Raw genomic sequence first — 11,624 nt, 5'->3', positions numbered from 1 at the left:
TTCTCCTTTGGGGGTCGACTATAATAGATCGACAGGCTCTGTGATTCTATGATGAATTGGATCGTTGCTAATGTAACTCGTACAGTGTAAATAATTTTGCTGATTGTATTTAAAGGTTTATGTTCTTTTGTACCACCAGTGGTGGTTTCATGGAGAAATATTGTTTGCTCATGTAACAAGCTGGCCTGGTCCAGACTCGATTATTTACATGCATATCACATTCAAGAGACAATGACTAAATGATTTAACAACATTGAATTGACTAGAAATTATTGCTTTTATGGGATGGTATTATTACGAAAACAAAACGATTAAACGGGATAATTGGGTCAGTTTTAGATAATATGCTAATTAATATATATTATGTTTCTTTGACTTATGTCGAGTAGTTTGTACGATTCCTTTGCAAACTTCAATCAATATCGCGGTAGGGGATACCAAATATGTGCTTCACAAACTTAAGTTCCCTGATACTCCACAATGCCTTAAAATATGACAACACATTATTTCCAACTCGCCTACCTGTCCACATTGTTCAAACTTGCTTATTTTGTTCCAATATGAAAGATGGCGTCGAGAAGGACTGAACGTGAATAAACTTAAAGCGACTATAAATAATATCAAGGAAACTTTCTTTGAGAGTGCTTTATTCAGCTCTGTATCTTCATCTTTATTACATAATATACTCAAGTAATAAACGTGTACAATATTCATTTGCGGCATTATGGACATCGGAACTGCTTATTGTCAGAAGAAGAATGTAGAGGAAACACTCCACGAGCGAGAAGACATTAGTAGCAATGTTGAAGAATTCCAGTGGTATGTTTATCATCCGAAGTTCCATTTGAAGGCTAAGTTGATTATGCCCACGGCCTGACAAAGATGTGTGTAGAGAAACCTCAGTTGTGATGAACGATCGGGATGGGATCGTTTGCCTTCAGAATCTGCATGGAAAAGGCATTTCTGAATTGAAAGAGCTGGGCTCGTGTGACTCGCGAGATTATGTTTACGAAGATCAGAGGGAAGACCAAGGCTCCAGATTGAAACACAAGGTTGGTTGGTTGGTTTGTTGTTTAACGCCGCATTCAGCAATAATCCAGCTATATACAGACGGCGGTCTGTAAGTATTCGAGTCTTGACCAGACAATCCAGTGATTAACATCATGAGCATCGATCCACGGAAATGGGATACGATGATATGCATCAACCAAGTCAGCCAGCCTGACAACCCGATCCCGTTAGTCACTTCTTACGACAAGCATAGTCTCCTTTTACGGCTTTCATAGGTTGCTGAAGACCTATTCTACCCCGGGTCTTCACAGGTCTGAAACACAAGGGGGATGAGGGTGAAGTGAATTGAGGAGTTTGACTCGGGAAATGGCCGGACAACGTTAGTTGTGAACTGTTGTAATGAGGGTCCATTTGCAAGCAGAAATGTGCCAACTCAACACATGTTTGCAACACTGAGAAACCAACCAAATGCGATTCCCAGACTCGCATACCGTATACTTAAACCCACATCCAAGATTGTATGTGATAGGACACTTAAACGGGGAATTCCACTGTTTGTAGCACGATCTCAGAAGAGTAGGTTTCTGGAATGCAACGGTCATAATTGTAGCATTCAGTGCACACACCAAAATCCATAAGGTCCAAAAAATCCTGACTGGCAAACTTTGATTTAGAGGGAACAACCCGACCAACATTGAACCACAGTGAGTGAGTGTGTGAGTGAGTGAGTGAGTGAGTGGGTGAGTGGTTTGTCGGTGACTCCGTATACACTTCTCTGTCTCTTGAACGTTTTGAATCGAAGTATAATCCAAATATTTTCATAGACACTATGAAGTTTCTCCTCAATAGAAGTGCATGAGAACTTCGTAGATTCTTTATTTCCAGTGATATGTAGATCAGAAGCAATTAACTCTTCGACATTCATATCTGAAGATTTACATACGACCCAAATATTTGGAACAGAGTGTATAAAACTGTCAAGTAATACTAAAACCATTTGACAGAACTCGTCTTCGTCATACGTCCTTTATAGGGTGTTGTCATGCTAGAACCGCCTACCTACTTCGTCTGTTGTGCAATCATGTCTTCCTGTAATATGAAGTTGTGACAGACGAGTTAATGTTTGCAAGCAATGTTATCGGAAAACACATTTCCACGGTGTAAAGACCCACCAGTTGATATCTTCGATTGATTGGACTTAATTGTTGTAATTGCTTTCAAAATAATCACTGATATTGGGTTCCGTGTAGAAATTGTATCATCGATATATTTAAAAGCATGATTTATACATAACTGGTGCATCACTGGATTGTTTATAGGTCACCGTGGCATGGCTGGACCACTGCTATGCGGCGTCGGCCAACAAACAACACACCTACTTTTAAGGGCAAATTGTGTGAGTGGCGGACGTTGTCATGTTATTCGTCATTCTAATCACGAAAAAGGAATTATTTCGTCATTCGACATTCAACTTACAACTTTAAAATAAATTCGAATGACAATTGACGAATTATTTCGTCATTTGTCATTCAGCTTACACGATTACAATACAAGCGACGATTTAATGACGAATTTTTCGTCATTCAACTTACAACATTAAAATACATTCGAAAGTGATTCTTCGAATAACGAATAACATGCTAACTCCTGGTTGCCGGATGTTAACAGTAGGGCACGACATGGTTACTATTTTCGCGAACACCTGGTGTAATCACTGATTTGTAGTTATCCATTCATATAATTTTCACCGCTATTTTGCCTTTTACACCTCATGGAATCGGCGGTTAATCGAGGATGGTTATATTCTAATCTTGATGTTTTATATACAACACAACTAAAAGAGATGGTGTTTGTTGTAGCCAGGTTTGAGGGGGGGGGGGTGAAACTGAATGTACACACGTGTTATGTGGTAGTATATATTGTAAGTTTATTTCTTGGGATTGTTAGTGGCAGCTAATCGAAGGCTCGTAAAATAGAATGACCTCCCTCGGTACTTTACAGTCCAAGTTTTCGTCTAAGCGCTTGACGCTTCGTGAGGTCACAGTGTTCAGAAGGCTTTCTGTACCTATGTAAGAGCGACACGAGGTAACTGGACGCCTTCTTCTATCTGACTTGCGACTTATCTTCTTGCCCAGAGCGGATGGGATACCCGTGCGAAAACACCGACTTCACTGACTGTATCCAACAACGTTTCCTACATTCAACAACGTCACACTTGCATCACCGACGACATTCAACTGTCACTAATTCTGGACATTTGTCAGTGCGTCTGGCCAGATAATAGGACCTGTTATTTTACTGCTGCTTCTACATACTTGACCCTTGCCTTTTAAACCGTATGCTATGAAACCTTATCCTGTATGTTTCAATATTATTTGTTGATTTTACATTGATATTGTGTTTTGTTCACTGACTTTACAATTTAGTTCTGTACGGAGTGATTTCTAGGTTAACCTTTGCGTTTAAACTAGGGAAACAACACGTAACACACGGTGCAGTTGGTGAATTGTGTTGTCCTCTCAGAAGATACGACCGCCTCCGTGGTCTAATGGTAGAGCGTCCGCCCAGAGAGTTGAAGATTCGGTGTTCGATCGCATACACGTCGCTATATAAGTGGAATAATTTCTTGGACGCGACGTTAAACCGCATTTCAACTGACCTCAGAGAATATATATATGGTGTGAGTTTCTGTCATCTCCAATCTTTGCAGTGCTAGAGAGAAAACTTTTAACTCAACAACAAAACTCACCCTAGCTGAAAGCTGGATTCAAGGCTGACCGTTTCTGAATTTAAGACACAGTTTACACTCGCAACACGTGCTGCACATGGCGATATCAAACACATTCGTTTCAATGTACCTGTAATAAGCAAGATCAGTGGACGGAGGTATCATACCATTTTGCGATTCCGGGGTAGAATTGGTCACTGTTCGTGGAGGGGATCGATGAACTTGAATCAGGTACAGCGGAGGGTGACTGGACAAATACAATTCGCAGTACTCGCGTCAAAAGAAACGCAAACCATAGTCACATATAGAGGAAGTATGTACGTGCAGAAGAGATGTTTCCAATGTGTACCAATTTATGACAAAACTAACAATCAGTCAAGTGTTCTCAGTTGGTCGTAATTCTAATCACGATATGCTGCACGTAATTTCCAAACTTAACACGCTAATCCTGCATGAGACAAAGCTTCAATGGGATTCCTATTGAGTTTAATAAAAATGACCCTAGGGTGTGTATTGACATGTTTCTGTTTGATGCAGTGCTTATACAACATGTCTTTACACCAAACCTTGATCTTTAGGAGTAGTTCATCCCACTACATAAGAAAGGTAAAAATAGCATCCCATCAAATATACAGGCCGATAGCATTACTTGATGTCTCCGGAAAGATCTTTGCCAACGTAATAAGTAAAAGACTTTATGAATGAGTCGAACAAATGCAGAACAGGATGATTTTAGGAAGGGATTTTAGTCGTTAAATTATATTTTTTTACTAGATATAGCTGTCACTACGTATTCATCCCTTACAAAGGGCGACCTTGCTGTTTGGTAGACCCCAAGGCTTTTTTATTCTGTAAATTGAGAAAGTTTATTGTACAAGCAATGGTTCAATGATGTAAAGAGGAAGGCTCTTTCATTTTAAAAGAAATATATATCCAAAAGCGAAATCTTGTTTTGTCTAAAGGAAGGTTATACTGAATGTTGGTTGGTTGGTTGGTTTGTTGTTTAATGCCGCAATCAACAATATTCCAGCTATATGACGGCGGTCTGTAAATAATCAAGTCGGGGCCAGACGATCCAGTGATTAATATCATGAGCATCGATCCACGTAATTGGGATCGACAGCATGCATCAACCAAGTCAGCGAGCCTGACCACCCGATCCCGTTATTCGCCTCTTACGACAAGCATAGTCGCCTTTTACGGCAAGCATGGGTTGCTGAAGACCTATACTACCCCGGATCTTCACGGGTCTATACTGAATGTAAAGCTGTAAAGGTTGTCAGGTATCACCACTCTTTTCGCTCTTTGTAAATGACATTATGGACTTTCTGGGAGAGGATGGAGATAGATGTATTGAATTAGGAATTCTTCACATCTTTATGTTATTATTTGCAGATGATATGGTAATAACTGATTAATGTACTGTTATAGTACAGTTTTTGGCTAAAAAAAAGATTGAATAAATCAGCATCATATTGTAATAAATGGCGCTAAACCGTAAATACTGATAAGAGAAAAATCCGTACTATCAGTGGCACATATTGGATGTTAAAACATTTCCAGTGTTAACGAATGGTTCAGAAGTATGTGGTTTCCATCCATCTCCTGATGTAACACGTGGGTATGATAATTATTTCAAACAAATACTCCATCTCGGTCGATATGCACCAAACCTAGCAGCAAGGAGTGAAATGGGATGTTGTTCAGGTAATGTAAAACCGCATATCCCGAAAGCATGAAAGCAAATGTCATCTGACGTTTACTGAGAAAACAATATGTTAGATGCTGTACTTCCTCAATGATAACATCTATGTAAAATTTTGGGGTAATTCATTTAGGCAAGAAGTAGGCATCCCCATGGGCAGCAATTGTGCTTCCCTTCTTGCGGATCTGTTTCTTTATATATATGAATCGGAATTTCTGCTCGAGTTTGCAAAGTCAAAACAAGGTAATTTGGCCAAGAAGTTTAACTTAAGCTTCAAGTATATCGATGATATGATATCGTTCAATAACCATCAAATAGACTATTCCCTTTCCCTGATTTACCCACCTTAACTAGAAATAAAGGAGAACATTGTGGCTGCCTCAAATGTTTCATATTTAGATCTATGCATAACGATGCAGAGTGACATAACACTCTCCACAAGACTGTATGACAAGGTGGATGACTTCCACTTTCCAATAGTCAACGTTCCCTTCACGTCGAGCAATAATCCAGTAGCTCCAGCCTTTGGTGTTTCCATGTCACACATTCTGAGATACAATCGAGCATGCTCTTTCTACCAAGATTTCAAACAGCGTCATGCGAATTTTGTTCAGAAGTTATTTGATCAAGGTTACAACATTCAAGTCCTCAGCAAAGCTTGCCAAAAGGTTTATGGTAGACACGTGGAGAACATTTCCAAACTGGACGCATCAGTGACAAAATATATGTCCGATGCAGTTCCCTATTTTGACAGGTGAACCATTGACTTGCCTTTGCATGTGTTTGTGAAGGGTGCCATCTGTTGGACAGGATACGCTCACCTTTTCGCAAACACCTTTTACCCCTCACTATTTGATTGGGATTCATAAACACAAACTCATGATGTGGTCGGAATCGTACAATCGACGCTGCTTTTAGCAGAGATTTCTGTTGAATTTGGAAAGGGGTTTATCGCTTTCATTTATCTCACAAAGACAGCAAATGCCTGCTCCAAGGCTACCTGTTTCATAACAGGGGTTGGGACATACAGTACCGTTACAGAGGCTCTAATCATACACCCAGATGGTTACTGTCATACCATCATCTATGTTAATAATGTGTATACAAGAGTGAATCCACCGAAACAGATTCCATTGAGCGTGAAAAGCAAAATACCGAAAGACCAGTTTATTTAGCCCTGACAGAGATGCATGTACTAATATGCAACTCGTCTCAGTTTGTCATTGGGAATAATACTATTGTACCAAGTTGTACGCCATGAAACCGCCAAATAATGTTAATTGATTCAATTTGGCTTTTTGATATTATGACATAAAACTCGTATCAAGTTTTCGTTTTGTGTTAATTGATTAAAAACTGTTATGTTATACATACGAATGTCCCTCGTAGCACATCAAAACAGATTAAATTGTTATTAGACATTTTCCTATGCCATACCAACAAGTGCAAAGTCAGTAGATTCTGGTTGATCCGAGTTTTGAGTAGATTGTGTTGTGGCTGTCGGTCCTGCAGTTCGGCTGTGGTCACCTCGACTCGTCTTCTTCAGCCATGTGCTTCCATCGACTACATCTTCCCGTCTTAGTCACACAACAAAAAATGATAATAACAGATATAATATAGAACGCTAACGCCTGGGAATAACCGGTCTTGTTTAATTGTTTGCCTCATACAAATGCTGATGTAACAGTGTATATCAGAGAACAACGATTTTTTCTTTCTGCACACCTAATTCTATTGCAGGTAACAATACCACCAGAAGACATTATCCACTTCGTTCATATTTTCACTCATCGTATAATAGCAGACGACAGTCTTACACCATTAATTTGAGATAGAATTGAGGTTGGTTTGTTGCAAATGCAATGCCAACAGATCGGCAATTCGAGCGGGGAACATAAGAATTGTACCTTTTGTGTTGGCGGGGTACATTGAAATTAATAGAATGGGTCTCAACCATTCAGAATCCGACATTCATATGAAAGGTAAAATAAATAAATATATATACGGATATATATGGTGGACAGAAACACATTACTGATTTCTATAAACAAATAAGATTACCAGTATATGGAATGATGATCTGTGTCAACGATGTAAACGACCAAACCTCATTTATCATAAAACGTATTGCCCTAAAATGATTAATGGAAATTGATATGCCAGCAAAAATGGTCAATGTTGACTTGCTGGAAATTGATTTTCAGATCAATGTCCATTGTTTATTCACTAGAATGAATTCATTGCTGGACTTAATGGGCTGTAATATTGCAGTGTTGATTGACCAAGACAGTGTCTGCTCAGCAAATGATGAAGAATACTTCTGACAGTGTCTGCTGGGATTGGTGCAGCTTCAACAAAGACAAGCACAATACCAATACAAATAAATGAGACTGTTGTATTGTGGTGTAGTGTTCTGCTGATGCTAGTGACGCTTGCTGGTTGTAGAGGCTTGAGTGCCATTGATCAAATTGATACGGACTGTATGGAAGTGTTGCACATCTGCCTTTGACCCGAACATAGCTGGCTTGATTTCTCTGCACATGCGTCAAACATGAAAGTTGAAACCATCACACAACCTGGTGTTCACATCACTGGTAATCAAAAGCTGAGCCGGACCCCTTTCACATCCATTGAGGACAAACTAAAACTAATTTTAATGTCTATGAAAATATTTGGGATTTACTTTGATCCAACGCCAGCCAAAAACAAAGTGGAACCGTCGGAAACATATACGTCCCAGGAAAAGCCACCAAGACTGTGGCGCTCCATCAACCGTCTATACTGTTATACGGTTCTCCTCTTACTGTGGTTCAACGTTGGCCGATGTGCAATTGGGCTGTTCCCTCTTAACGAGGGTTTGCCCCTAAGGATAACTTTAATGACATGGATGTTGCTTTGCGCACTAAACGCTACTATCGTGATCACTGCATGCCAGAAACTAACACACCTTCGCTGTTTCTACAAGCATTGGGATTCCTTGTTCCAGTGCCCTGTTACAGATAACATAGGCTGTGGCTTTATATTTTCACGACATTATTGCACAGTTGGTACAGCAGCTGGCTGGTTTGTAAGTCTTGTTAACATTGCTGCTCTCTGCGTCTTCATGTTTGGCAATTTACCCCTGTCACCTGTTTACATCAAAACCTTTGCCCGACCATTCCCAGAGTCACAATTGGTGATCATCTTCAGCCTTGTCCTGCACATGTTTCAATCGGGGGCATGGATTTTCCCGATTATATTTATGAGCATAACTTCTCGAGTCATACGAGCACAGTTCTTTCGGTTCGGACAGGTCCTCTCAAAGCAAATCGAGCAAGCAGACGGACACATCCCTCATCAACTGCCAGAACTGAGGTTTCGCTACACACAACTCTGCCAGGCTGTGGATATCATAAATAGAAGCTTCAAATGGCTCCTTGGAACGTGTTTCCTTCTGAATATCTTTCTGGCCTGTTTTGTGTCCTATGAGATAATCAACGGCCCGTTGGACACTTTTGTCATCGCAGTTAATGTATTCTGGCTTGGAGGTAGTGTTGCGTGCATCCTTGTGTTAGCAATAAGCAGCTCCGATGTTCATGACGCAGTAAGTGTTCTAGAAAATTCTTGAAAAACATTATTTGTCCTTAAGTTCTTTTGTTGTTGTTTTTGTAAATAGTGTCCAAATTTTGTTAATCGTTCCTTTGACATGCTGAATGTTCTTCAAAATAATGTCTTTTGAACAAACATAACTATTTGCTTCCTCCTTTCGTCAAAAGGAAATTGCATGTCTTGAAGTGCTGACTGAAAAATAGTCTGTCTAAGACAAAATCCCCACAATGCTGCCTCTTAGGTATCGAGAGATGATTACCCCGCCACACCGCACGTGTTAGAGGAGGCAGTCAGTTGCACTACCTAAAGATGAATTAAAGATATATGTAAACTATGTATACAGGTTGACACAAAAATCAATTATCTACACATCTGAGGCTAAACTTGTGTCTTGTCAGAATCTATAGTATCAGGTTATTTAACATAAACGTTTCATTTTCAGGCTCATTCTCTTCTGGATGACATATTCAGTATCGGAACACGGGATGCTACTGTGGAGCAACTAGGACAGGTATGCTTTGATGTCGACCTTCAGTATTTTTCAACAAAAATTGGCAGATATATCGAACAGGTCCTCAAATGGTGGCCTTTGCTATTTACAGGATTTGGGCATTATTATTTTTCGTGATTTGCATGGAAACAATTTCTGCTTAGTCTTACATAGGGGTGGATTTCGTTCCCAGAGCACAACTAAAAAAAAACATTATATATCTTTCAAACAAAACTTGGCAGATATACCAAACAGATCTTGAAGTGGTGCATTTTACTATTTGCAGATTTTTGGCACTTATATTTTTCTCGCTTTCCATGGAAACAAATCAGACTTAGTCTCAAAAGAGTCGGGGTAGGTGTCGTTTCAGTAGCACAGCTTGAAAACTGTGAAAGACTTTTCATCCAAACCTGGTGCATGTATTAACCGGAGGCTGAAGTGGTGCCTTTTGCTATTTAGGAATTTCCCTCTTTCCATGGAAACATGACTTACCTGAAACGGAGCCAGGTGGAGTTTCCGGATCAGAACTAAAATGTATTAATCAAGGGCTGACGGTTGCCTCTAGATATTCAGGATTTTTTGGTCACCACTTTGATGGTCGACCATCTTTGTGATTAGTTTGGACGAAGGGTTAGAGCCATGGATCCTCCAGTACACAATCTAAAAGATTTGACCCAGGTATTGCATACAGAATAGCAACACATCCCTCAGTTGAGGATCTGATTTTGAGCATGAGGGGACGTCCTGCGGATTTCATTCGTGTATGGGGTGACAACACCAGATACTGACTTACACTGTTGATCATTTAATTGTGACATGGGTACAACGTTATTTACTAAGACACGTACCAATACTGCCTCTATTTAACCCCAATTACAGTTCTTATAGTTGTTGGCCAAAAAGATGCTTTGTTGCTCATATTTCCTATTATTCAGAAAAATAACATCTTGTTTGACATCAAGTAACAGTTTCCAACTTCTGCTTACCCATCTCGTTTCTCATTATCAAACAATCTTGGTGGTGCGATACTTTTGAAGAGGTGCATATGCAAGTTAACAGGAATATTCAACATACTTATCTTACCCTTGGACATAGGTATGGTTCGTCTCACCTTCTGTCTTACCTTATGATAAACACTTGTAACGTATGACCTAGGATTGTATTCAGAGACACATGAGATATTAATTTCCATTTGAAAGGGTAAGTAAACATTTAAATATGAAATTACACAGATAGAACTATTAGCTTTTGACGTTACTTTCTTTTCAGCTTAACTTGTTTGTGTCGAAATTGACAGGCACATCCATTGGGTTCACTGCTATTGACTTCTTCGTCATCACTAAAGAGTTCTTACTCACTGTAAGTATGACTTAATGGCAATCAATGTTCTGATCGAAAACGAACGATCCCGCAATTGGGTCATGGTGACATACCATCGGTTCAGTCACAGGGTCATCCGATTCAACAAATGGGTGATGGGGACCTATTCTGGCCGTGACCCCCAAGAGGTCGTAATGCAACAAAGACTGATTGTGAGAGTGAGTTCGGTTTAACACCCATTTGATCTGTATTTCGTCATATAATTCATGAGGGTAGAAAGCTTGATGCAGGTATTTGATGTGTGCTTTAAGAACGGTGCTGACAAACCAAGTTGCATAATCAGAGGGAATATGGGATTTGAACCCATTATCATATGTTCTGGCATGCCTATGGGATGCACGTCAAAAAGAAGACTGTGCTAAATTTGTAAATTATAGAGGTTTATTTGTAGTTATAAATGTCATAAACACACGTAATTTCGTCATTTACTCCTGTATAACAGATTTGACAAAGTAGATAACATTTGCAATAAGCATGGTTGCCATCAGTACTTTGTTCAGAGAAGTTCTTGGTCCTTCTAATTGCCTCCTGTTTCAGCTGGGTGGACTGTTCATGACCTATTTCTTCCTCCTGCTCCAGTTCAAGATAGCCTGATTCACCGAGTACACACAGAAGTGATGATGACACCTGCGTTGTGATCCCAATGTATAAATGAATGAGATTCTATGAAAATGTTTGCATGGGATATGAATTTTTGAAAGCACAAGGTGTTGAATTTCTCG

At 39.7% G+C, this 11,624-nt stretch overlaps 1 pseudogene; it reads left to right on the top strand.

The window, feature by feature from the left end:
- The first annotated feature begins 7,926 nt into the window (after positions 1-7,926).
- LOC139442038 (gustatory receptor for sugar taste 64f-like) lies at positions 7,927-11,496 on the top strand (annotated as a pseudogene).
- The last annotated feature ends 128 nt before the right edge of the window (positions 11,497-11,624 follow it).

The sequence above is a fragment of the Haliotis cracherodii genome, unplaced genomic scaffold (genome assembly GCF_022045235.1).
Source record: "Haliotis cracherodii isolate W230 unplaced genomic scaffold, xgHalCrac1.p SCAF_5, whole genome shotgun sequence".
In the NCBI taxonomy this organism is placed as follows: Eukaryota; Metazoa; Mollusca; class Gastropoda; order Lepetellida; family Haliotidae; genus Haliotis; species Haliotis cracherodii.
This window is presented reverse-complemented; position numbering and strand designations above follow the sequence as displayed.